Below are 25,701 nucleotides of genomic sequence, written 5' to 3' on the forward strand. Positions count from 1 at the left end.
TGTGTGTTGCAGTGATGATCAATCTGCATATTACTCTTTTATTAGATAGGATAGAGGCCTGGTACAGGGGTGGGGGCCAGCTGGTTTGCCCTGAAGGGTGTCCCTGATCAGGGTGGGGGTTCCCTTGGGATGTGGGGCTGCCTGAGCGAGGGGCCTGTGGTGGTTTGCAGGCCGGCCACGCTCCCTGGCAACCCAAATGGAGGCCCTGGTATCTGGAATTTATTTTCCTTCTACAATTGAAACTTTGTAGCCTGGAGCAGAGCCAAGCCTGGGGCTCCCTCCGAGGCAGGCAGCCATTTCTGTTGGGGTTATAATTGAAACTTTGTTGCCTTAAGCGGGTGGGCCCGGCCAGGGTGTGCGGAAAGCTTTGCTTCCCCTGTTGCCTGTGGCAACCCTGGCCTGCTCTCTCAAGCTCCATTCTGCCGCCATTTGTTTGAATTTGTTTACCTTCTATAATTAAAACTTTGTAGCTTGAGTGGAGGCTTAGGCCTGCAACGGCTGGCGGAAAGCTTATTTCCCTCTATTGCCTGGGAAACCTTGCTCTCTGTGGCTGTAGCCATCTTGGATGGGCTAATTTGCATACTCACTCTGATTGGATGGTGGGCATGGCTTGTGGGCGTGTCGGAGGTATTGTCAATTTGCATATTTGTCTGTTATTAGGTAGGATATTTTCAGAGCTTGAAGATTCTATTCTCAGTAGACTCATACTCAATGAGAGATACAACCTGCCACCTGCAGAATAAATCACTGATATAATGTAAAGGACTGCATCTACATCTCCTTCCAAGAACTCTCAGCTGAACTCTAGCTCAAGGTTCTCTTGGACATCTTCACTGGGTGGACAAAAAGCCAATCAAATTCAGTGGGCTAATCAATGTCCCCTTCCCCCAAAAGGAGCCCCATTTCAGAACATGACCCCAACCTTTGCCCACACCAAGCCCACATCCTTTTTCTCATTTCCCATGGGAAATTCCATCACCCTGCCCAGTTAAGTTAGCACCTGACATATCACCAGTCTCTTCAATGATGTCTATTTACCTAAAAGGATCATGAAGATACTTTATAATGTAGTTCTTTCTCTACATGGCCTCCCATATAGCTTGTGTCTGACGTTTCTTCCTTATTGTAGATACTACTTGTGGTTCTCCCAGTGGTGCCTGTCTTCACAGTGTCCCAGCTACTCATCTGGCCCATAGCACTCATACCAGTCCCCGTCCCAACACTGACCACCCTGTCTTTCTTTATCCCGTATCCATGTCACTTTTGTTCATCACCATTAGTCCAGATTAGAACTTCTTTCTACAGAAAATACTCCTTGATATTTGAATACTGAATCAGGTGACCTTTTGAGATGAAAGTTTGTATTTCACACATAATTGCCTGCCAGATGCACTAAAACTGCCTTTTTAGCTATTATTATTCCTTGAGACTCCCATGTTTTTTAAGGCAAATAGAATAAATAGTTCACCATGGAAGCTTCAGGATCTAGCAGGGCAAATTTTACAAAATTGGTTGACCAAGTTACTAAATAAATTAAAAGAATAAATTAGTCTCTTTCTTCAAACAATGTGTAGATTGTATATACATACATATATATATATATATATATATATATATATATATATATATATATATATTCTGATGAAAAATAGTCTTATAAACAGCACTAAAATTAATATCAGGATTTAATTTTTCTACTACATTTTAACAGTGAACTATATAATTTATCCCATCTCAGAGGCCTTTCTTTAAAAAAAGGAATTCAGTTTACCAAATCCTTATGTCCTGTTGCTCACATCCTTACCAGTGTTGAAAGAGCCTGTTGTTGTAGAGACTTGTCATCTCAGACAAGCATGTCTATGTTCTATGTCCACCCCCATCAGTTAGCCAGCCTGCTCAGCATCACTTTAATCCTGAATTGTCTTGTTGGAAGAATATTTACTCTTATCTTGATTACTTACTACACAAACACATACTGTTGATTGTTAAATTATTTTTCTGATGACTTGATGGTTAGGATTTTCAGTTATTATGACTTCTTTAGACTCTTAACACAAGAAAGTCTTATTAAAAGCAGTTTGTGTCAAATATTTAGAAGAAATCTTGTACACTTTTTTCTAAATAAAAGAATGTCTTGCTTTTTTATATAAAACTAGAGGCCTGGTGCGTGAAATTCATGCACAGGGAGGGGGGAGTACTTCAGCCTGACCTGACCTGCACCCTCTCCAATCCGGGAGCCCTCGGGGGATGTCCAACTGCCAGTTTAGGCCCGATCCTAAACTGGCAGTTGGACATCCCCTTCGAAATCCAGGACCTCTGGCTCCTAACCGCTCACCTGCCTGCCCTAACCACTCTGCATGTTTGCCTGATCCCCCTAACTGCCCTCCCCTGCCTGCTTGGTCACCCCTAACTGCCCTTCCCTGCCAGCCTGATCCCCCTAACTGCCCTCCCCTGCTGGCCTGGTCACCCCTATTAACTTTCTTTTTTAATATTATCTCCTTCACACACAATTGTATTTGACTTCCTTATTGACTTCTCCCTCTCACACAATTTTTCTCTCTCCTTTACGTAACACTTTTTCCTACTGACTCATCATTTATAAACTTTTCTTTCCTCCTTATTTTCTACTTCTGTTCCATCATCATTCTTCCCATCTGTCTCCTACCCTCCCTCCCCACATTTCTTCTTTCCTTTATCTTTACCCCTGCCCTCCCTCCCCTTTTCCTTCCTTCCCACCTTAATTTTTTTCTTCATTTCCTCACTCGGACCTGCGGACCTGCTTTGCTCCCTCCCCCATTTCTTCCTTCTTCCCATTCTCCTTTTAAGCTCTACCGGCTCCCCTTTAAAGCTTTTATTCCCTCCCTCTTTCTCTCTCATCCTACCTTTCCGATACATTCTTCTCTACTTACTTCCACTGTTTTTATATCTATCTACCTGCCTAATTATTCACTATCATTTATCTTTTTCATTTTCTGACTCCTACTTTTAAAATCTGTCCCCAGTACACAACTATACTTGATTTTCATTATAGCTCCTACAGTTCACTCATACATCCTCTTTCCTTCTTTAACTCTGCTGTCTGCTGACTCCTTTATAAAGTTCTTCCCTCCCTCCTTCCCTTCTTTTTTTTTTTTTTTTTTCTGAGCAATTCTATTGGTTTCAGATAAGCTGCATATGAGGTAATAAAGCCGTCTGGAGGTGGAGGGGTGGGAGGCCCTGGGGCATGGCCAGGTCATCTGTCCAGAAGTTGTGTCCCCATTTTTGGCATCTCTGGTAGGCATCTCAAGGCTGGCATCTCCACAGATCCCAGAGCAGATAAGGGATGAGGGAGAGAGAATGGGTGAACCAGAGAGAGAGAGAGAGAAACAGAATAGTTGTGTATGTGTCTATGAGAGAGAGAGAGGATCTGAAAGATAGGGTTCTGGGCGTGTTTCTGTGTAAGAAATGGGGAGAGAAAAAGATTGAAAAGAAGGGGAAAAAGGGGAAACAGACCGCACCTTCCCCTTAGGGACCCCCCTTCTCCTTGCCATGTAGTCAGCAACCCCAGCACTGAGTCGGCTGGGGTAGGGCGACCCCATTTGCCCTTCTCCATCTGCGCTTCTCCAGTGTCTGGGGCTTGTCCTCTGGATGCCTTTGTCCTTTCGTCAAGAGTCACCTCGTGAGCCCCCACCCCGTGGCCCTGAGGGTGAGATCAGGTGTAAGTGTCAGAGTGAATGCTCCCTGGTCCTTCTGTTGGGGACGTCACTGAGGACGGGGTCACAGCCTCCTGCCGGCCGCCGTTTGCCCTCATTTCCTGAGGGCTGTACATCTCGCCGCCCCCGAGGTTATCTCCGTAGCCCCCTGGGCCCATCGAGTGTCGGAGTGATTCACCCTGGGAAGCAGGGTAGGCATCTCCGTTGAGCCCGGGCATCCCCAGAAACATGTCTCCGGATCCTGAGAGATTGAAAGAGCCGCCAGAGCCTGCGGAGGAAGGGGGTGTCGGGAGCTGGTGCGGCTGTGGCCCCCTGGGTGACAGACAAGGCGGTCTTGATGGCATAGATGTTTGCCTCCTCTTGAAACTTTTCAATATTTTTCTTATAGCGAATCTGCTTGTTGGCAAACCAGTTGGAGACCTGAGAGACGGTGATGCCACACTTCTCGGTGAGCTCCTCCTCAGCCTCCTCACTGGGATACGGGTCACTCAGACGGGAATAGAAATGCTCATTGAGGACCTGGGTGGCCTGTTTGCTGAAGTTCAGGCATTTCCGTCTGGCGTCCAGGAACGGGGAGCAAGGATCCTGAACGCCTGGCAGGTGCTCTGCTGGAGCTGCATCTGGATGGCGCTGAACTTGCAGTGGATGATGCTCACCATCCGCTCCAGCTCCTTGGCTGCCACGGGCCGCGTGCGGCTCTGCTCCCTCAGCCGGTTCATGATGTGGGTCGTGAACTCGTTACATGGCTGCTCATACTTCTCCAGTTCCGACGGGTAGAGATGGTGGATCTGGGCAAGTTCTCTGCAATAGTCCAAGTGTTGGATGGAGCTGTCAGGGGACATGTCACCCCGGATGCTGCTGCGGCTGCAGCTGCTGCCGCTGAGCTCCCCCCCGCCCCCTTTCTCAGGCCCAGCCACACCTTCTGCCAGAAGCATGTTGTCCAAGCACATAAGCTGGCGGCCCACCAGCTCCTCCTCCTGGGAGCTTCGGATGCTGAGGCCGGGGCTTCTTGATCTCACCCAGGTCACTAAAGAGCTCTGGCTTCATACGGTGGCGGTTTAGGGCGAGTTTCTTGGCCTGGGCCCCATCCAGGCTCTGGTCCATGATGGTCATTATCTGCTGCAGAATGTCCCCAAAGTCTTGCTTCCCTTCGCCTCCTGGGACACCCCCCCCCCCCCACCCCCGCTACCTCCACTGGGAGGTTCACAGGCTCCCCACCCACCAGCCCCAGGCCCCCCAGGCTCCCCACCCACCAGCCCCAGGCCCCCCAGGCCCCCACCTGGAGGGGGCAGCCCCAGCAGCTACTCATCCAAAGTGGGGGGCTGAGGCCCCCTTCCCTGTTCAACCCCTCCCCCACCTGGTTACTTCCCCCCAAACTTGCCAGGCCGCTGGGCCCTCCGCCCCAACCCCGCCCATCTCTTCATCTCCTGGCTCCCGGGGCGGGGGGGAGGGATGTTCACCCCAGCTCTGAAGGGAGACCTGGGGTACCGGCTGGGCCCCCCATGGGAGACCCTGGCCCCCGATAGTGGAGAAAATGAAGCTGGAGAGAGAGGAGGCCCAGGCGGGGTATGTGTGAGCAAGAGGGAAGAGCCTTCGTTCCCTCCTTAAAGCTTCCATTGGGGGGTGTTAACCCCCAGCCCAGGGTTCAGCCCTGGCCAGGTGTTCGCTGCCCCCCTTTCCCGGGCCACCCTGCTGCTGTCCTGCTCCCATTCCCTGCCCGGGCCACTGGGCCCAGCGAGGGCCTGGGCGCTGCTGCCGCAAAGCAGGAGCGCCTCTGCCCGGAAGGCTTCAGACCGCCCACCCCTCAGCCCAAGGACCCACCAACGGCCCGCACTGGGCGTCTGGGTGGGGCTCCCCGCTCCACATTGCCTGCGTCCTACCCTTCGCCGGCTTGTTCCCTTTCTGTATTTCTGTTTCTCTTCTAGGCCTGCCTTCCTCTCCCTCTCCTTTCTTATCCCCTCCTATTGTATCCTATCCTACCGGGGCCTTGCAGCTGCCTGAGCAGAGGGCGGGGACGCAGCCTGCTGATCTGGTCGTGACTGCTATGGTGTAATGGATAACTAGCATATTCCTCTCTTAGTACATAGGATAAACACAAATATGTGAGTTTACACACACACACACACACACACACACACACACACACACACACACACACGTATTAACCTCACATTAAATAAAAGTTTCTTTATACTCTAGCTTCAAATATTTCCAGGTCATTAAAATGCAAGTGTTACAAGCAATGTTATAATAGAATTTCACAAATACTTATACTGGTAGCTATTTATAGTGTTTGGGTTTAATTAAACATGGCATAGAACAGTAAGATTGATAGCAATAAAGAGGAATATTTTATTTTCTGACATCTAAAAACAGGTAACAAAACTGCTCTCCAAGGATCCACATTGTGACAATCGCTAATCTGAAAACCAGCAGGTTGCAAATAACCCTGCCGCCCACTGTCAGCAATGTCCATGCAGCTGGAGTCCAGGTCCCTCTTGACCGAGTATGTAGAAAAGGAAGATTCATAACAGCGTGAACATAAAACCCAACCCTTACTTGTGAGACTGTAAGTGGCTACTCCTATGATCTATCAAGATTTTTTTCTGTTGAGCATTTTGTATATTTTATCAACTCAGTTTTCCCTAAAGAAACAAAAATGTTTTCACAGAAATCAATTAAATGAAAGTTAATTTAGTGCAATGGAAGGGCTGATTTTGTAGAAGCCTGACAAACCAGTTTTGTGATGTTGGCCATATTTTCCATGTTCCCTGAGCCTCCATCTCCTTAATATGAAGTGAGAGTATGTCACCTACCCCCGTTGTAATGTGAGAATGCAACTGATAGTGTGTACAAATTAGGTACTTTGATGAAACTTTCTCTGTGTTTTTTCTTATGTTTTTTCTTATGGAAAAGTTTGGGTAGAACTGTATTAAATTCTATTATTTTTTTTTTTTTTACTTTATAGAATGTATCAGTGAAGTCATCTGGACAAGGAATTTTTTTAAAAAATATATTTTTATTGATTTTTTTACAGAGAGGAAGGGAGAGGGATAGAGAGCTAGAAACATCGATGAGAGAGAAACATCGATCAGCTGCCTCCTGCACACCCCCTACCGGGGATGTGCCCACAACCAATGTACATGCCCCTGACTGGAATCGAACCTGGGACCCTTGAGTCCGCAGACTGATGCTCTATCCACTGAGCCAAACCGGTTTCGGATGGACAAGGAATTTTATTCAGAATGATATCCTACCTAATAATAGACAAATATGCAAATTGACCATACATCCGACACACCCACAAACAATGCCCACCATCCAATCAGAGCGAGTATGCAAATTAACCCAACCAAGATGGCTACAGCCACAAGAGAGCAAGGTTTCCCAGGCAACAGAGGGAAACAAGCTTTCCGCCTGCCCTTGCCAGACCTAAGCCTCCACTCAAGCTACAAAGTTTCAATTATAGAAGGTAAACAAATTCAAACAGAAATGGTGGCAGAACAGAGCTTGAGAGAGCAGGCCAGCATTGCCACCGGCAACAGAGGAAGCAAAACTTTCCACACACCCTGGCCAGGCCCACCTGCTTAAGGCAACAAAGTTTCAATTATAACCCCAACAGAAATGGCTGCCGGCCCGGAGGGAGCCCCAGGCTTGGCTCCACTCCAGGCTACAAAGTTTCAATTGTAGAAGGAAAATAAATTCCAGATACCAGGGCCTCCGCTTGGGTTGCCAGGAGGCATGGCCGGCCTGCAAACCACCACAGGCCCCTCGCTCAGGCAGCCCCACGCCCCAAGGGAACCCCACTCTGATCAGGGACACCCTTCAGGGCAAACCAGCTGGCCCCCACCCCTGTATCAGGCCTCTATCCTATCTAATAAAAGAGTACTATGCAGATTGATCATCACTGCAACACACAATATAGCTGCCCCCATGTGGTCAAAGATCCTGCCCCCATGTGGACACAAGATGGCCACCACAAGATGGCCAGCAGGGGAGGGCAGTTGGGAGGCACCTGGCCTGCAAGGGAGGGCAGTTGAGAGGGACCAGGCCTACAAGGGAGGGCAGTTGAGAGGGACCTGGCCTGCAAGGGAGGGCAGTTGAAGGTGATCAACCCTGCAGGAGAGGGCAGTTAGGGGTGACCAGGCTGGAAGAGGAGGGAAGTTGGGGGCAAACAGGTTGGCAGCGGAGTGGTTAGGGGGTGATCAGACTGGCAGGCAGAAGTGGTTAGGGGCAATCAGGAAGGCAGGCAGGCAAGCAGTTGGGAGCCAGCAGTCCTGGATTGTGAAGGGATGTCTGACTGCCCACTGGGATCGGGCCTAAACAGGCAGTCGGACATCCCTTGAGGGGTCCCAGATTGGAGAGGGTACAGGCTGGGCTGAGGGACAACCCCCCTCCGTGCACAAATTTTGTGCACTGGGCCTCTAGTATTTAATAATTCAAGTTCCTTAATAGCTACTGGGCTATGAAGTTATCAATGTCTTTCTAAATAGCTTGATTAATAAATGACATAACTAAACTGCACATGTTATCATTGTACCCCTCTATAGATAGATGATAGATATAGATATATAGATATAGACATAGATATAACCTGTGAAACAGTCAACACAGTAATGAAGATATTATAACCCCACAAGTGTTCTTCATGCTGACAATGGTTCCTAAGCCTGCGCCTCCATTAGTAAGTAACTCAAATCTTCCCTGAAGTGTTTCACACCTGCTCTTCCTACTGTACTAGATGCTCAGACCTGTAGGTATAGTTTGACATGAAACATGTAGAAATGCTGGGAGCCACCCTGAGGGAGTTCTTCATTTTCATCCCTACCCCCATCAGGTAGCAGCTACCTCATTTTCTTGATCATCCATTTTAATCATCTTAATCAACTTTATCTTCCTCTTCGGTCTACTGGTAGAGTTCGATTAACTCGATATTGTCAAATGTCAGTCTCAAATCTTAGTTCAACTAAGTATTTTCATGCTTTCTTGCTGCAAGTTCAGGAATCCAGGTTGAGAAGTGGAGCAGCAGACACAGTGATCAGAGGCAGCTCTCCCGTTCCCGCCGATCCAGTGCTCTGGCTCCAAAAGAAACAGCATCCTCTTCTGTTCCCACTCAGAATCATACGCAGCTCCTGCTGCAAGAGAGATACCCAGCCGGTAGCACAGCTGAGCCTGACCTAAGTTATTATATCTTTTGTATCCTGTTTATCATGGACGGGTATATCTTTTGCTGTGAAATGACTTACTTGCTCAGAGGCAACACTATCAGAAATGAAATACCTTAGAAGGAGTTTCTTCTAATCCTGTGTTAGCATTACAACTGAAAACGGCAAATAGTGAAGGCAAATTCATACCCAGAGTAAGTGTCTGTACTAATGTTTACAAATTTTTGTTTTCTCCATGATAGAAGTCACGAAGTAAAATCAAACTTAGTGGCCAGCTGTCGCCCGCCCATTCCCTCCACTCCACTCACCACTCCACTAGTCATGTATTTTTAGTCTTCTCCTGCGATGCTGCAGCTGGCTGGGTAGGCAGGTTTGAACAAAGAGCTTAGCACTGTTTCAGGTTGTTTCCACAGGAATATCAATGGGCTTCATTCCAGGAGCTCTAGGCACGTGAACCTATTCAAATACGGAAATGTTGATCAGGCACTCAAACTCTTGTGCTGACGAAAGATCATTGTCTGTTTGGCCAGAACTCAGCTTTTCTGATGTTGGTGCAGTAGTTTGTGTTTTGTGGACATTCGAGGGTTGTCAGTGAAATCAGGGACACCGTAAGCAGTTTGTGCCTTCACAGAGCCCTGTGTGTCAAAGCACTGACATTATCATCTTAGCCCCTGTGGGTGACAGCACCCATTACTCCTGGGGCTGAAACCCTCTGTGGGCCAGGATGGCGTCATCCCACTCATGCCAGGGAGGCCCTTTAATGGCGACATCTCCCACATTTATCTCAGGACTTCTGAGACAAGTAACTCTTTTGTTAAATACACTTTTTAGTTTAGAATGGTTTTAGATTTACAGAAAAATTAGGAAGAGAGAACAGAGTCCTCAAATACTGCAGGCCTTGTCTTTGTTATTATTATTATCTTACATTAGTATTATATGTACACTTTCACAATTAAGCAACAAATATTGATGCATTATTATTAACTAAATTTCACATTTCCTTAGTTTTAGATAATGTGTTTTTATCTGTTCCAGTTTCCTATCAAAGGTAGATTACAGTTAGTCATCATGGACCCTTAGGGCTAAGAGAATTCCTGAAGTACATTAAAAAAAAAAAAATATATATATATATATATATATATATATATATATATATATATATGTATATATATTTATACACACATACACACACACACACACATCTTACCTTATAATAGACAAATATGCAAATTGACCGCACCTTCGCTACGCCCAAGCCACGCCCACCAACCACGCCCACCAGGAAACCGTTACAGGGACGCTGGGGCCGGTGGCTTTCCGGCGCCTGCTCCGATCGCAGGGAGCGGCTGGGGAGCGGTGCGGCGGAGGCCAAGGACCGGAAAGCCGCCCGGGGCTTTCCGGGCCTTGGGCGCCAGCCGGGTGCATGCTCCGATCAATCGGAGCAGGGACCCGGCTGGGGAGCGGTGCGGCGGAGCCCAAGGACCGGAAAGCCGCCCGGGGCTTTCCGGGCCTTGGGCGCCAGCCGGGTGCCTGCTCCGATCGATCGGAGCAGGGACCCGGCTGGGGAGCGGGGCGGCGGAGCCCAAGGACCGGAAAGCCGCCCGGGGCTTTCCGGGCCTTGGGCGCCAGCCGGGTGCCTGCTCCGATCGATCGGAGCAGGGACCCGGCTGGGGAGCGGGGCGGCGGAGCCCAAGGACCGGAAAGCCGCCCGGGGCTTTCCGGGCCTTGGGCGCCAGCCGGGTGCCTGCTCCGATCGGAGCAGGGACCCGGCGGGGGAGCGGGGCGGCCGAGCCCAAGGACCGGAAAGCCGCCCGGGGCTTTCCGGGCCTTGGGCGCCAGCCGGGTGCGTGCTCCGATCGGAGCAGGGACCCGGCTGGGGTGCGGGGCGGCCGAGCCCAAGGACCGGAAAGCCGCCCGGGGCTTTCCGGGCCTTGGGCGCCAGCCGGGTGCGTGCTCCGATCGGAGCAGGGACCAGGCTGGGGTGCGGTGCGGCCGAGCCCAAGGACCGGAAAGCCGCCCGGGGCTTTCCGGGCCTTGGGCGCCAGCCGGGTGCGTGCTCCGATCGGAGCAGGGACCAGGCTGGGGTGCGGTGGAGCCCAAGGGCTTTCCGGGCCTTGGGCGCCAGCCAGCTGGGTGCAGCTGAGCCCAAGGCCACCGCCCAGGGCCAAGCCCGGACCCTGAAAGAAGGTAGAGGGCAGTGGCCACAGCCAAGGCCTGGGTCCCTGGTGCTGGCAGAAAACTGGTGCAGGCAGCCAGGTGAATGAAGGTCTATTGCACGAATCTTCGTGCAAACGGGCTACTAGTATATAATAAAAGTGTAATATGCTAATTAGACCCGACGTCCTTCTGGACGACCTTCCAGATGAAGCCAGGGCTGTGAGGGAAACCCGGGTCCTGGGTGCCAGAGGGAAGCCGGTGCCGGCAACCAGGGGAGGGAAGGCCTACTATTGCACAAATTTCGTGCATCTGGCCTCTAGTATGTGTGTGTGTGTGTGTGTGTGTGTGTGTATTATTGATTTCAGAGAGGATGAGAAGGTTAGACACATCAATGATGAGAGAGAATCACTGATCGGCTGCCTCCTGCATGACTTCCACTGGGGAACAACTTAGCAACCCTGGCATGTACCCTGACCGGGAATGGAATCATAATCTCCTGGTGATGCTCAACCATTGAGTCACTCCAGTCAGGCAAATGAAGTACATTTCAAGGTTATTGGCACTACTGGATATATTTATCAATGTCATTATTATGAAGATTCCTTTGATCCTTGTGATGGATATAATAAATGAATAGGTTAATAACCTGACTTCCCTTAGTTCAAAATACACCAAGGCTGACTTTATGATTCAGTCAGGCAAACAATATGAACTATTTCCCAGTCATCAACCTAGCTTAATGCATTAAAATTCATTTTTATGAACACCCATAACGATAGATCCAACCTGATCTCCAATTCTGTTCCTCTTTGTTTTGCATAGTATCTATAGCATCTGCTCCTGCGTATATTCCCCAGAATTCTGCCAGTATGGAAATCTGAAGTTCTTTTGATGTTCAAAACGTTTCCTCTGAGGCTGACTTTCCATAGGTTCCTTGGGTGACACCTGGATCTGGACCAGCACTGAGAGTGTTATGGTGAGGCCTGAGGAAGGCTCGAATCCTCTTGTGAGATACATCTGTGAAGATGCAGGCAGGGAAACAAACTCCTCCAGGTCCTGGGGATGACATCGTGGGAGAAGCTGGGGAAGGGAGGGTCCACGTGTGAAGATGAAGGACAAAGGGAACTCACTCACCTGACCTCCTTGTTCCCAGGTACATCAGAGAGCATCTCTGGACCATGAGTGAATGGAGAGCTAGACCTCTGACCATGGCCAGGAAGCTGCTGAGCCAAGGGCTGCCTTCCAGAACCGCCACTGCATGGCCCGCTCCAGCAAAGAGAGGGTTCCACCTCCCCAAGTAGCTCGGCTCGGAATCTAAGTCTGTCAGAGCTGGGGTGGTTGTCAGAATGAAATCAAGTACCCTTCCTGCAAGGCAGCTATCAGACATGTATTGTTAGCTTTCCAGTCTCTTCAATTTCCAGTTTCAGAATCCTGCCAGGAGGTAGTGTGGGGCGGATAGTAAGCAATCCACACCCAGTGGTTGCTAAAGAGGCTTAGCCCATTGAAAGCACCAGCTGCCTGCTAGGAGTCATGATCCAGGATGCCCAGGAGCCGGGCTAGCAGGAACTCCCGCCCCGACGCCTGCGAGTCGCAGTGCCCGGGGCTCAGCTGCAGCTCCCCTGGCAGAGTGCTGCCTCCTCACCATTCGGCCGCACTGGCTGTGGCTCTGGTTTCATAAACCCCTCCCTGTGGTTCTTCAGTTTTCCTCAAAATTCTTTAAGTTGCTTTTATTGTTGAAATCAGATAAGGTTTCTATTGCTTGCAATTAAGTAACCCCAAATCTCATAAATGGAATGATTGTTTCCTTTGTCATCTCTACAGAAGACATTATCTATAGAAAAGAGTAATAGGTAGTTTTCTGCAGACAGATTAATGTCAGGACCGTGGGCAAGGCCATCAAAGACAAGCCCTGCAGAATATGGAATTGTCACTTTGTAGACATTTCATTGGCACATATTCCATGCAACATTGAGATTTCAGATCACATTCATGATGTGCCTAAGTTGCAACTGCATGTAGTCTGTATGGACATCGTTATAATCCCAAAGGTAAGACTTGTGCATCATAAAGTAAGCATATCTTTTCTCAGAACATTGAGAGGCGGTATGTGTTATCATGGACACCATGCATGAGGATCTGCAGGTCACTTACATTTTACTGGTTTCAGATTTCTCATCTGTTAAATGGGGAAGCAAACAATCTCTTTAAACAATGTCTCTAAATCTATGATAATGTGTAATTTTAATAATGTAAATGTTTATACATTAAAGATAGTTTCAAAAACTATAAAGTTGTATCAATCATTACGGGCATACACTATTGCTCAGAAAAGATACTTCTGTCACTATTTTATAGGCAATACTTTGTTTAAAATGGGCATTAACTGATTTCCTGAAAGCAACTGGCCAAAGCTGATCTGTCATTTGTGCCAAGTGAAGTCTGCTTTCTCTCATATTTGTGTTCAGATTCCTCCAAAATGTGTTCTCCATCACGCATGTCAAATAAATAAATAAATATCAATGAGTAGGGGATCTAGTCTATTTTTAAAAATTCCAGTGTCAAGCCTTGGCCGGTTTGGTTTAGTGGTTAGAGTGTCAGCCCACAGGCTGATGGGTCCTAGGTTGATTCCTGATCAAGAACACGTACCTTGGTTGCAGGGTCTATTCCTGGGCCCATTTGGGGTGCATGCAGGAGGCAACCAATCCATGTGTCTCTCTCACATTGATGTTTCTCTCTGTCTCTCTCCCGCCCTTCCACTCCCTCTAAAAAAGTCAACGGAAGAATATTCTCTGGTGAGAATTAACAACAAGAAACATTCCACAGACAGAATTTCATAGGCTTGGTGTTGTGACCCCAAATCAGACATCATAATTATATATTTCCGGATAAAAGACAGTCAGCGGGGAATGTAAGTAAAAACTCGCCCACTATGCGCCACCAGTGTCCACTTAACCCGACATCCCGGGCAGCGACTGCGCCCTCACTTTCCGGGGCTCCCCACGCAGGAATCCGAGCTCCCGGAGGTGTGAAGGGCAACCGGGTGCATGTCCGGGAGAGTTGCGCCGGGTCCCAAGGAAGGCTCTGCTGTCTGCTCACCACACCAACCACTGCTCAAGGCCCAGGAGCAGCCACATCTCGTCTGAAAAGCGCTCCCTCCCTCCAACCCACGTCGACTGAGAGCAGCTGTCCGTCCTCCAGCAGCCGTGGGTCCACAGCACGGCGGCTCCAATGTTTGTCACCGGCCACATCCCAGCAGCCCCCTCTGATGCCAACGGTGGTGTGACCTACAGTTCCTCCCTGGTGCCTGGGGCCACGTTGGCCTTGATTAGGGGACCTTTTCCTGCAGGGCCTCCCTCAGCTGGGGAAGCTGGGAGGCGGGTAAGAGTTGGCGATGGTTGCTATCAATCTAATGACCGCCTCTTGCAGATGGGAGTCTGAGGCTGAGCATATTCGCCCACTTCGTCCATCGGTGACGCTGAGGCCAAAATCTGCACTCAGCCGTCTCCTGGCTCCCACTCACCAGGCTCTTCACGCCCCAAAGGGGCCGTTGGAAGCCCAACTAGAGATGGAGGCCAACAGGTAACTGCAGCTGCTGGAGCCACACCAGGGCGAATGGGCCACAGGGAACCTCAGCGCCCCCACACGACCCCGCACCCAGCCCCGTGTCCCTTCCTCTCCACAACCCTGAAAACCGCAGTGAGCGCAGGAGTCGCAGGGGCCAGATCCTGGTTGACACTTGGAAATTTAGGTCTATATAAAGTTTGCAGAATTTGTCTTTAAATATTAAGCATCTTCATAAAGCATTTTGAACAATTTTCTTTAAACCAGAACCATGTAAACTAAAAAGCCATCTTCAAAAATGTATTTTCTAATATACATAATTAGATGAGGCCAACATCATCCGGCATCCTTTATAGTCTATATATCACTAAAACATGTAAATCGTCCACAGTGTGCCCAAGGATGCATGTGAAACTCTGCCTGAGTGGACCTAGTGTGCAGAATTTGAATATAAACTATAAACTATTAATGTACAGCTTTGTTGCTAGCAATACAAATTGAATGCATCACTTTGCCTCTGAGAGAAGGATGCTAAAGAATATTCTGAGGACAATAAAGTTTAGTAGCAAGTTTAATGTTTTATAATTCACTGAAATAAATTTGGAAAAATCACACCTTCCTAAGTCTAATAGGTGCCTGTTATGTATCTACCTACCTAGCTAACACTCTAGCTCTATAGATTCTCATTTTTCCCGAGTATGTGGCCCTGATAGCCGATTATCAATATTTATTGGGAATTTTCAGCCTAGGTAAACAGATTTATTCTTCCAAGTACACCATTGTCTGAAGGTCATTAGCAATGCATAATGTGTGGAGACTCTGTCTTCATGACTCTGTTTCATAAGCCAGCAGTTATGCCAAGGGAGTAATTTACAACCCAAATCATGGACCTCATGCAACATTATGGCAATTTCTGAGGAATCAAAGTGTGAATAAACACAATAACTTACGTTTATGTACTTTATGTTGTAACTTTGGAGAGTTAAAAGGCAATGTGAAGCAGCGGTTAGGAACCATCGAAGCAGACAGGAGCCCTGGCCCGGGAGCTCAGCTGTTTTGAGTGTTATCCCAATAGGCCAAGGTTGCTAGTTCCACCCAGGTCAGGGCACATACCTAAGACCTAAGTCAACCAATGAATGCATCATAAGTGGAACAACAAATCTCTCTCTCTCTCTCTTTCTCTCTCTCTCTCTCTCTCTCTCTCTCTCTCTCTCTCTCTCTCCCTCCTCTCTCTCAAAAATCAATTTCAAAAAGCAGTAAGGGGAAAATCTATAATAATAAAAGTGTAAAATGCTAATTAGACCAGACAGCCGAACGACCTTCCCAATGTCCTTCTGGACAACCTTCCTTCTGGATAAAGCTGGGGCTGTGAGGGCGGAGCCCCTTGCACAAATTTCATGCACCAGGCCTCTAGTATATATATATGTGTGTGTATTTGTAAGAATACTGGTGAGTGCACATGATTGGTATCATATATGGAGCCTTATCTAGGACACACTACTGCCTTGCTTCCCCAATGTTCAGCATTTTGAATTAATTTCGAGCTGACAACCTACAACAAATTATATAACATTGTATATGGAATGCAAGGACTTTTGGAACCAACGACCCCAAATGATGTAAACATAATGTTGATTTAATACCATATGAACTGTGTATTATTGAAAAACATTGTTGAAATTCACAAATATTTGGAGTATAAACTTATCCACTGTACTTCAGAGAGCTCCTTACTATTTGTAATGATTATACAAATTATTTTTGTGGGAGAGCACTAAGCATAGTCTCCTATTAAAATGAGAGAAAATTATGTGTATTATAATAAAGAATCCTGACTTTGAGCAGGTACCAGATTTGTATAACCAAGAATTACAGGGAAATATAAAATTTAATAGTGAATTTTAGAGCATACTCAAAACATTCACTAAAGTGCCATCTGTATATTCCAAAATAGACACATGGATTTTTTTTAATGCCCCTAATTGCAAGTTCTTTAAGACAACTTGAATGAAAATTAAAGATCAAATTAGAGACAAAGAGCTGTTACAGCATTTCCTACAACAGCAATGAGGAAACAAATAAAGCGATGTGACTCTGAGCCCCACAGCCAGCATCCCAGGGCTGGAGCCGTCATCCAGTTCCCTGGCAACCAGAAGGTAGTGTTCATGATTCTAATCTATGCTCCATGCCTCACAGGCTTTTAGGCCCTCAGCAAATCATTTAATCTCTTTCTGTCATAGTTTTCCTATTTAAAAAAGGAGGAGAAAAGAACAACAAAAAAGATAATGCATCATGAGATTCTGTGAGGATGATAAAAAAGATAAACAAACTTGTGAGCTCAGCGGGTTAAGGAATTAGTGTAATGTTATGCTTTGCACACAGAAATTTTAAATAATTACAGTATTAGCTCTCATTTCTATTGTATTCTCTTGCATTGATAGTATGACTCCCAGCACAATTGAGTGTTCACTGGACCTGATTGGCAATTTCAGCCATTAATGTAGACATTCCTTGGTCACTATATAAATATCCATCATCAAATAACTTGCAGGGAAGGACCCTGTCCCCTGGTGTCATGCCCATGGCATGGCCTCACTGGGACCTTATATTGACTCTGCACTATTAGTACAATTAACTTGTTGTGGGCTCTCTTAAAGCCTTGTCCTTTCCCCCTTTTCTGTAGCTAAAGTAGCAATTTTAAAAGCCTGTTTCTAATTAAATTGTTAACTATTTGGTACCTGTACCAGCTGAAATAGTTGAACATTGTCTGAGAAAAATCCCTCAGCCATGCTGTTGTCTCTTTCAATTCACACAGGAATCCCCTCTCCTCCCCCCGCCATATGTTCTCTCCATTTCCAAACAACTGGTTCATATCTTCTCCTCCCACCTCAGACTTCTGGTCCTGCTCTCTGTGACTCCTCACTTGTAAGGGCTAAGGCATTATGTCATGCTAAGCGAAAGGTCAGGCAGAGCAAGGTAAGAGCCATATGATCTCACTCATATGTATGGGATACAAAACTGGGAGCAACAAATGAACAAGCAAAAGTAACAAACAGAAACTCATAGACACAGACAGCAGTATGGAGGTTACCAGAGGGTGGGGGTGGGGGAGTAGCAAAGACTGAAGTGGGTAGAGTACATGGTGACCAGAGAATATTTGACTTTAGGAGGTGGGCACACAAAGCAATGTACAGATCATGTACCATATAATTGTACACATGAAACATATAATTTTATTAACCAACTAGGGGTCCAGTGCACGAATTCACACACCTTGAAAGGAACTGTGGGCTGCAAGGCGGCAGTGGGCACAGGGGCGGGTCTCGGCCTATCATCTGTGCCCCCACCTGGCCCCTCCCACCACAGCCCCCAATCCCCTGTCTGCCTGCAGCCCCACTCCTGCCACCACTGCTCCCACACGCTAACAGTGCCAGCCCTGCTCTCACCCGCGGATGACACTGAGCGATTGGGGCCAGCGCCAGCAGGGGGTGCGAGCAGGGCTGGCACCCTCAGGGGCAATCAGAGCTGGCAGCTACTGCTTGCACCCACTGATGGTGTGGAGCGATTGGGGCCAGCACCAGCAGGGGGTGCAAGTTGGGGGGCCCCTCAGGAGCAGTGGGAGGTGGAGAAGCCCTCAGGGGCGATCAGGGCTGAGAGCCACTGCTCGCACCTGCTGATGGTGCCGAGCAATTGGGACTGGCGCTGGGCACCAGCAGTGGGTGCGAGTGGTGGCTCCAGCACTGGCAGCAGGTGTGAGCGCCAGGCAGGACCGCACACATTAAACTTCCTCATGAAAATCAAAGCAACCTGAGCTCCTTCATTTTCTCACCAATAAATCTGTATGTGCCCTCATCTGGCCCCACCCTCTGCATTTTCTGCAGTTACAGGGGCAGGTGGCTCTTCCCCCAATAAGGCAGCACCTGCACCCGGACCCTGGGTCCCATCCCCCACACCCCTCAAGTAGCTGCTGCTGTAATGCTCCCCTCTCCTCGTGGATTATTCATCTATTCCTCTGTACTTAATGCAAGGACGGTGCTCTTGTATTCACCCATTACAGACAAGACGAAGCAAGGCAGGTTACAACTTCTGTTCACCCCACACTCCCCTGTGCAACAGTTACTCCCCTTTAACTTTCATAGGAAAATGCTTGTTGGACTTATACATGCCTACAGTCACCAAATCTGCCTCTTTAACTTCCAGTTTCCTCCCCCTGTTCAGAATTCATTGTGTCCAAATGGTGCTGCTGAGAGTAACTCTCTCAAGATCACTGAGGGCTCGTATGTGCTATGCATGGCCCCTCTCTGTCTGCATTTTAACTGATCTTCAGATGGAATTTTTAACATGTGAACACTCCCTGCCTTTTAAGAGTATTGTTTTTCCTTGTTGCTGATGACACCTTATGCATGTTTTTCTTCTACTCATTGGTTACTCCATAACATCCTTGTATGTTCAAATATAAATGTTATAGCTGCCCAGATTAGACCAGAAATCACTTTTCTCTTTCCTCTGACAAAAATTATATACTTGGCCCCTGGACTTAAAATGAATTTATTGGTATTTATATAATATTGGCTCCCAATTTTACATTTCTAGCACTGACTTTTTTGTTTAAATTTTGTTATTTTATTTTACCAGATCAAATAAATTTTGATTTAGTAAAATTTGGCTACCCTGCCATTATTTCAGATATCATATAGCTAAAACAGAAACCTTAATTTCATTCCTAAAATAGAAGCATGTAAACAAACAAAAGCCAGATCCCACCCACACCATCTGAGAACAGGACTTAACTGATCTTACTTCTACTCTTGCTCCCTGTAATCTTTCCTCTCATGTGGCCATAACATAAAAACCACAAGTCATATTTCTGTTTAAGATCCAAAAAATCATATAAGATGAAATCATATACTCAATCCAAAAGAAGGCATAAAAAAAGAAAGGAAAAGAAATAACATGAGACAACAATTATCAAAATGATACATTTGAACCTAAAAATATCAAAAATCATATTAAGTTAGAGGTATTGAAAGGAATCCTATCTAATAAAAGAGTAATATGCAAATTGACCATCACTCCAACACAAAGATGGCTGCCCCCATGTGGTCACAAGATGGCTGCCCCCATGTGGACACAAGATGGCCAGCACAAGATGGCCAGCAGGGGAGGGACCAGGCCTGCAAGGGAAGGCAGGTGGGGGCAATCAAGCCTGCAGGGGAGGGCAGTTAGGGGTGACCAGGCCGGCAGAGGAGGGAAGTTGGGGGCGACTGGGCCTGCAGGAAGGGCAGTTATGGGGGGACCCAGGCCTGCAGGGGAGAGCAGTTAGGGGTGACCAGGCCTGCAGGGGAGGGCAGTTAGGGGTGACCAGGCCTACAGGACAGGGCAGTTAGGAGCAAACAGGCTGACAGGGGAGCAGTTAGGCATTAATCAGGCTGGCAGAGGAGTGGTTAAGAGGTGATCAGGCTGGCAGGCAAAAGCAGTTAGGGGCAATCAGGTAGGCAGACAGGCGAGCAGTTGGAAGCCAGCAGTCCTGGATTGTGAGAGGGATGTCTGACTGCCAGTAGGATCGGGCCTAAACGGGCAGTAGGACATCCCTCTAGGAGTCCCAGAGTGGAAAGGGTGCAGGCTGGGCTGAGGGACACCCACCCCCTGCACGAATTTCATGCACTGGGCCTCTAGTATTTTATAATATTGCATGGAAAAGTAATACAAACCTATACTCTCTGCATGAAACCCACTTTATATAGAAAAACACAAATAGATGAAAATTTAATGGATAGAGACAGAAAATAAAATAGTCCTCACCAGAGGCTGGAGTGGGGAAAGGGCAATGTTATTTTTTTAAGGGAATAGTGTTTCAGTTTAGGATAAGAAAAAGGTCTAGGGGTGGACCATGTGCATTGGTGATGGCTGGGAAACATTGTGACTGTTATTATGATGCCAAATTATATATTTAAACATAGTTACAATAGTAACTATTTATGTAAAGCATCCCAGGCTAACACTAAATAAAAGAATGTTGAAGTGGATAGATAAATGTTAGGAAAAGTAGAATTTGTAACAAATAATATTATCAAAGAAAAATATAATTTTATCCAAATACAGCAATAAGTTCATCAATAAAATAAAACTATTTTAAACAGATATACACCTAAAGTATAATCAGGAATTTCAGTTCACCTCTCTCAAAACTGACCAAACAAGTAGACAGAATAATGTTATGGCTATATCATATTTAAGCAATCCTAGCAAACAACACAACCTAAGTGACTTTCAAGAACATTCTACCAAACAACAGCAGAATAGAATACACATTATTTTTACGTGCATGTGGAAAACATATAAAATAATTTTCTGGGTCATAAAAAATGTTTCATAAAATTGAAAGGACTCAAATGAAAAAAAATATGTTTTGTAACTACATTGGGATTAAACTAGAACTCAGTTATAGAAAGATACCTGAGAAATCCCCCCAAATTAAAAACTGAACAACACATCTGTACATTAAAAAATGGGTGAAAGAAGAAAAAGAAAAGTTAGAAAGTATTTTGAACTGAATGGAACTGTAAGCACAAAATATAAAAATTTTTGGCATAAAGGTAAAAGTATACAGAGGGAAATTTATAGTATCAAACAACTGAAGACTTAAATCTATAGTTCCTATATGAAACCCATAGAAAGATACAAATGACTCAAAAGTTAACGGATAGAGACAGAAAATAGAATAGTGTTTATCAGAGATGAGATAGAGAAAAAGATGTTACATCAGTGGCCTCAGTTACCTTTTAAGGCATTAGAAAAAAATAATATTAATAAAAATTAAAATATAGTAATAAAAATCAAAGAGAAAACAAAACAACAGAAAAAATAAAATAAAATGCTGTTTTTGAGATCAATGAAATTAACAAAACTTTATGCATGCTCATAAGAAAAGAATTGAGAAAATACACAAATTACCAATATAAAATAAGATATGGCATCTCTACTGACTACACAGATATTACTTAGATAATAAGGGCATGTTATGAATAAATGCAACTCAGTAAGTTTGACATAGTAGATGCAATAGACCAGTGGTTGGTAAACTCATTAGTCAACAGAGCCAAATATCAACAGTACAACGATTGAAATTTCTTTCTAGAGCCAAATTTTTTAAACTTCTTCTAACCTCACTTCTTCAAAATAGACTCGCCCAGGCCATGGTATTTTGTGGAAGAGCCACACTCATGGGGCCAAAGAGCCACATGTGGTTCGTGAGCTGCAGTTTGCCGACCACTGCAATAGACAAATTCCTTGTGAAACAGAAATAACCAAACATCATCCATACCCCACTGACTACATTTCTTTTAAAAGTTAAATTTGTGGCTAAAAGCCTTCATAGAAAGAGAGCTCCAGGACCAGTTGGTCTCACTGGTGAAATCTACTGAAAAGTGAAGAAAGAAACAATATCAATTTTACACAAATTCTTCCAACAAATTTGAGAGGAAGGAAATTTCACAGACCATTCTCTGTAGTCAGTGTCAGTCTGATACCGAAACCCAGCAAAGACATTACAAGAAAAAACAAAGAAACTGATGTCCCTCATAAATAGAAGTAAAAAATCTTCATAAAAATTTAGCAAATCAACTTAAAAAATATTCAAAAAGGATAACACATCTTGATTTAAATGGGGTTTATGCAAGAACTAGAAGCCCGGTGCATGATATTCATGTGGGGGGGGGGGGGTGTCCCTCAGCCCGGCCTGTGCCCTCTCGCAGTCCAGGATCGCTTGGGGGATGTCTGACTGCTGGGGAGCTGGCCTAACCTGGAAGTCAGACATCCCCCAAGGTGTCCTTAGTGCTGCCATGGAGGTGGGAGTGGCTCCTGCCACTGCTGATGCACTTGCCAGCCATGAGCCCAGCTCCTGGCTGAGCAGAGCTCACCCTGTGGGAGTGTACTGATGACCAGGGTCAGCTGCTGCATTGAGCATCTTCCCCCTGGTGGTCAGTTAGGTCATAGCGACCAGTCATTCTGCCGTTCAGTCAATTTGCATATTAGGGTTTTATTATATATGATTACAAGGTGCTATTAACATTCAAAAGCCAACCAAGATGATTCACCATATCCTATGTAATAAATAGGTAATATGCAAATTGACCATCACTCCAACACACAAGATGGCTGCCCTCATGTGGTCAAAGATGGCTTCCCCCATGTGAACACAAGATGGCCACTACAAGATGGCCTGCAGGGGAGGGAAGTTTTGGGCAGTTAGGGGTGACCAGGCCAGCAGAGGAGGGCATTTGGGGGTGACCAGGCCAGCAGAGGAGGGCAGTTGGTGGAGACCAGGCCAGCAAGGGAGAGCAGTTGGGGGTGACCAGTCTTACAGGGGAGGGCAGTTAGGGGTGACCAGGCTGGCAAGGGAGGGCATTTGGGGGGACCAGACCTGCAGGGGAGGACAGTTGTGGGTGACCAGGCCTGCAGGGGAGGGCAGTTGTGGAGGACCAGACCTGCAGGGGAGGGCAGTTGGGGGTGACCAGGCCTGCAGGGGAGGGAAGTTAGGGGTGACCAGGCTGTCAAGGGAGGGCAGTTAGGGGTGACCAGGCTGGCAAGGGAGGGATGTTAGGGGCAATTGGACTGGCAGGATAGGGCAGTTAGGGGTGACCGAGCCTACAGGGGAGGGTAGTTGGGGGCGACCAGGCCTGCAGAGAAGGACAGTTAGGGGTAACCAGACCAGCAGGGGAGGGTAGTTAGGGGCAATCGGGCCAGCAGGAGAGCAGTTAGCATCGATCAGGCTGGCAGGGGAGTGGTTAGGGGTGATCAGGCTGGCAGGCAGAAGTGGTTAGGGGCAATCAGGCAGGCAGGTGAGTGGTTGGGTGCCAGCAGTCCTGGATTGTGAGAGGGGTGTCTGACTGCCTGTTTAGGCCTAAATGGGCAGTCAAACATCCCTCGAGGGGTCCTGATGGAAAGGGTGCAGGCTGGGCTGAGGGACACATACACACCCCCATGCATGAATTTCATGCACCGGGCCTCTAGTTAACAAGTAAATAAGAAAAAACAATATGCTCAGATCAATACAGGGAGACAAAAACATTAGGCAATATCTACTATACGTTCCTGATAAGCACTTTCAGAAAACTAGAAATAGAAAGGTAGTCTTTAATCTTGACAAAGGACAGCTAGGAACAACCTACAGCTAAACATTTACTTAGTTGTAAAGACTAAATGATCAGGAATCACACGAGAGTGTCCCCTCTCATCACTGCTTTTCAGTACTGTGCTGAGAATCCAACCTGCTCAGTGAGAGAATATAAAGCTCACCTCCATCAGAAGAGAGGTAGACTGTGCGTGCAGGGGGTGTGGCGTGGTCTCGCATCTTGCAACTTACTGAAAGCAACTATCCACAAAAACCCTGAGGAACAAGCTAACATGGAGCATGTAGCAACTGCTCTTTAAAATGTAAAATAGATGGAAATAGTGTGAGCTCACACAGCAATTGACTATTTACAGGAGTTCCACATAAATTCTATACCATGTAGGTTCATTTGGTTTATTTTCTTCTAGATCTCAGTGACTGCTCAGGGTAATGTCATGAATGAAATACAGCAAACCCTCCATATAAAGGACTAATTCAGATGAGGAGGTGTCTGTTAAAGCCCCAAGTCCATTCTATAATACAGTAGGTTCCCCGAATGCATATATTAAAAAATAGACAATTAGTTTACCTGTGTTTACTTATGTAGATTCATTTGTGCAATTCAAATTAAACATGTATAAAAGTATTAATTTCACAACAAGATTTCTACATGTATTACTGTAATTTTGCATGTATATGAATAGATCCAGTAAGTGGGTGCATTCACCAGTCACTGTGGGTAAGAAATGCACAGGGCTGGGGCGTGGCTTAGTGCATGTGGAAACAGGCCCACATGTGTTAAAATTGCTTCAGAAAGTCATTAGAGAACATGTGACTGCATGTGTTCCAATGTCATGATGTGCTAATCATTCCTCGAACATTGTTTACAGGTAGTGACTCTTGGATTTAAACATGTAGACTATAGTTGTAGGTATCAAATATTTATTTAAGTTTGTAAAATTATTACAGTGTTTTTTCCAACATATGGCCTATTTGCTAACATTTGTTACAAATAACAGTGAATCAATAACAAAAAAATAATTTGTTAATTTAATTATTAACAAATATTGGTTTAAAGCATTTTAAAGTTAATGGGGTGTTAATTTTCACAGACGACATATGGAATGGAGATTTTGCCCTTAAATCTGAAGTTCATTACATTGAGGTCCACAAAGTTGAGGGCTTACTGTACAGGCATAATGTAAAGATTAACTATATTAAATGATCATAATTTTAATCAAGAAACTTGACAGAGACAGAAGAGCCTAGAAACAGGTTTCACGTGACTTTCCCCTAAAGAACCCTTTTCTTCTTTTAAACATGGATTCGTTTGCAGGAGAGCGTTGTCAGTTTTCACCTGAGAAAGGAGACTGGTTTCCATGTTACCAGGACTGCAGCCCAATGGGCGAGTCCGCCTTCTCCTCTCCACCGGCTTCCATCTGGGCTCCCGGCCGCCGCAGTCTGTCCCTGCACTCAGCCCCTTTGAGTCAGTGGAAACTCCCTGATCCAATCAGCAGCACGAGGGTGTGAGGCCGGGTGGAGAAAGTGACCCTCGAGATAGCATTGCTCTTGAAATTGGAAAATTATCTCAGTTATTACTGAACTCAGGAAGCACGTTTCTATTTCGAGGGCAGCGAGGTTGTGTGTAAGAGTGTTTCTAACGCGGCGCTCCTATTCAGCCACTCGCTGGTGCATGAAACCTGAAGGGAGGCCCAGGAATGAAGAAAATGAAAAAACAGTAAATAGAATCGTTTTAAAGCAGTTTATTAAACTGGTTATTATGGGTAACCGGTTCTGAAACTACTGGAATACAAAGAAGAGAGAGCGAAAACTACCATTTCCATTTTTAAATGGCTTGCGAAAACTAACTGATTAAAACTTTAATGAAGTAATGCTAATTCCATATTTTACATATTGTGGTAAAATAATATAACACTTAAATTTGGCTTTTTCACCAATTTTAGTGTAAAATACAGCAGCATTGATTGCATTCACAATGCAGTACAGTCCTCAC

General features: G+C 46.2%; 1 pseudogene; it reads right to left on the minus strand.

The window, feature by feature from the left end:
* Window positions 1-3,691: 3,691 nt before the first annotated feature.
* Window positions 3,692-4,832, minus strand: LOC103299950 (pre-B-cell leukemia transcription factor 2-like; annotated as a pseudogene).
* Between the last annotated feature and the right edge of the window lie 20,869 nt (window positions 4,833-25,701).

The sequence above is a fragment of the Eptesicus fuscus genome, chromosome 19, assembly GCF_027574615.1.
Source record: "Eptesicus fuscus isolate TK198812 chromosome 19, DD_ASM_mEF_20220401, whole genome shotgun sequence".
NCBI classification, from domain to species: domain Eukaryota; kingdom Metazoa; phylum Chordata; class Mammalia; order Chiroptera; family Vespertilionidae; genus Eptesicus; species Eptesicus fuscus.